This window comes from Morone saxatilis, unplaced genomic scaffold (genome assembly GCF_004916995.1).
Source record: "Morone saxatilis isolate NCDOM2014 unplaced genomic scaffold, NCSU_SB_2.0 Contig1, whole genome shotgun sequence".
NCBI lineage: Eukaryota > Metazoa > Chordata > Actinopteri > Moronidae > Morone > Morone saxatilis.
The window spans coordinates 19,623,247-19,626,279 of NW_023339651.1; positions in this window are offsets into that span (position 1 = coordinate 19,623,247).

A 3,033-nucleotide genomic window follows, 5' to 3' on the forward strand; every position below is an offset into this window, starting at 1 on the left:
TCTACAGAGTCCGCCATGTTGAAATGTCATGTTTCTACAGTAACCCAGAACAGACCAACCAAACACTGGTTCTAGATAGGGCCTTTTGCGTTTTTCGTGGTTACCACAGCTGAGGGGGTTGTAATCTGCAACTTTCTGCTAGATACCACTAAATCTTACACAGTGGTCCTTTAAGCCTCAACTTGATATGGGTTAATCAGAAGTAGCTATATTTATTAGAAAACTATTTAGTTTTAGAGTTTTTGATTACAAAATGACTATTTACAGATTTTTTAATTTTATTTGCTATATTAATTGTTTATTAGACAACAGATATTGACACATATATGACACAACAGATATTCACGATGTGAACACGGTAAACATGAATCCAGCTAAACATTAGCATAGTCAGTGAGAGCATGTTATCCTGTTGATGTTAGCATTTAGCTCAAAGCACATAGGGAATGACAAACAAATGTAGGCTAGCCTGACAGTGTGCATCTGTAGGTACGTTTACACGCTGTTCAGTGTGCTGCAGCTGAGCAGATAATTAGCCAACTAACCTGCAAACTGACGTTGAGGTTCAGGTTCAGAGACTGTGGCTCTTGTGTGGTGTAGCAGACTGAAGCAGACATCGAGCTCTAGATGAGTAGACTTTGGCTTCATTTCAAAGAGGTGGATAACAGAGGTTGGGTTTATATCCCACTACACCACTGCTCCATAGGTCATAGAAATTGATCCATTTTGGTTGGTTTGGTAATATTTTCTCAAATAAAAACACAGCATTTGATTTAGAGACAAAAAAATAATCCACCTGGACTTTCCTGAAATGTGTAAAAGCAACACTGGAACCACTGAGACACAAGAAGATGAGAGTATTCGTCTTTCTAGATGGTGTGGGAGTTAGCTGTGGGAGTTAACCATGGCGTAATAAGAATTCTAGGGAAAGAGAACCTGGCATCATTTCTGAAGTACCATAACCTCGCTTTTTGCCAGACTGTCAAAACCCAGACAGATGGATGTGGGATGCAGCGAGAGGGCATGGTGGCTAAATGTGATGCATCTCATCTGCCTCCTGGTGGTGGCACAAACAGGGTTTCTCATATATGGTGCACTTACAGAGATGGTTAGGAAGACTGAAAGCATCCCGAACATCACCTGCTGACGATTCCCCCAATGTCAAGTACAATTTGGACCATTACAGGAAGCTCCAGGGTGTGATAGCGAACACCCTGAGGACAGATGACTGATGACCTGATAGCATCCTTATATTGTCCTTTAATAAAAGGCCAAAAAGGGGAGGTGAAAAATAAATTGGATAAATCTTAAAAATATATTTAAATTAAAATGAAACAAAAAACTTCACATAGACATAACTGCCGTTTTGTTAGGTCGTTTGCCTAAATGCAACTAATATTATTGACATTCCTGACAACACTTGGGGGGACGTATTATCTCTCATTCCAGCGGCCTTATGTATTTTCCAACGAAACCCCCGGTTAAATGCGCCATCAACAGCAAAAGAAATTACTTTTTATAGTAATGTTATTCGCCGCCCACCATGTTAGGAAAACCGTGATGCATGTGGGGGAGACGCTGGGCACCAGCCGCGATGAAGTAATTGTCTGTTGAATATTACTGTGTGATTCCAATGTGGAGGTGTGTCACTGTCAAGCCATCGTTCAGAACTTGATCCTGAATTTAGCTGAACTCAAACCACCTATTGGTCGCGCTGATTCAGTAGAAGGAACGTGGACTGTGTTGTAAGTAGAAAAATGAGGAACATGAAGTAAAGTATCTGATGGGAGCTTGGTGGTTAGCACCACATTGACGTCTCTAATTCACAAATATCAGATGGTTTTCTGTAGGTCACCCTCAGCTCCATAAATCCAAAATACAAACTTACTTGAAAGCTGACTCACATAAGAAAATGTTGTTAGAAATTAGTACATTGTACATACACACAGGTATCCTACTTGAAAAGAGTTTGATCACTGCAGTTGCCTCTCTGCCACCGAGAATGACAAAGATCCTCATGCACGTGCCAATCTAAGTTTTAAAGGACCACTGTTTAGGATTTAGTGGCATGTAGTGGTCAAGTTGCAGATTGCAACTAACTGAACATCCCTCGCGTCTGTATTTGACGTCCTGGGCACTTGAAGACAGCTGACACAATGTAGCTTGCTCTCTGCATCCCACTGCCAATTTATTCATATTCACATAATCAGTTCACTGACATCTATTGCCTCTCATTCCACTGGCATTATGCGTTTTCCAATGAAACCACTGGCCACTTGGGTCAACAACAGCAACAGAAATGACTATTTATAGTAAACTTGCTCATGAGATGAGACACCCACATCAGCTGAAATCGCTTTAAAGTCATAATTTGATCATGGGATATGTTAACACTAACGTAGTGTAGGCCAGGGGGTTCTCCAGAATCCACTGACTTCTGACATGTTTTCCCTCATCTTTCCACCTCTTCATTGCAGTAGGTCTCGTTTGCAATATTTTCCCACATCCCCATATACCACTAAATACTTCCTCTGTGAAGCAATGTTTGTCCACAACTGTTTTTTGGCTTTAGTAATATACAGCGGGTAAAATAAGTATTGAACACGCCACCATTTTTCTCAGTAAATATATTTCTAAAGGTGCTATTGAACATGAGATTTTCACCAGATGTTTGGTAACAACCCATGCAATCCACACATGCAAAGAAATCAAACTATAGATGTCCATAAATTAAGTTATGTGTAATAAAATGGAATGACACAGGGAAAAAGTATTGAACACGCTTACTGAAATTTATTAATACTTTGTACAACAGCCTATGGAGAACCTAGTCGCATGCATTGCACAGTGTGAATTTTGGCCCCATTCATCCGCACAGTCTTCAAATCTTGAAGTTTCTGTGGGCCTCTTCTATGAACTCTGATCTTTAGTTCTTTCCATAGATTTTCTATTGATTCAAGTCAGGTGGTTGGCTGGGCCATGCTAGTGTCCTTGCGCTGTGTTTTGGGATCATTGTCTTGCTGAAGTCCAACC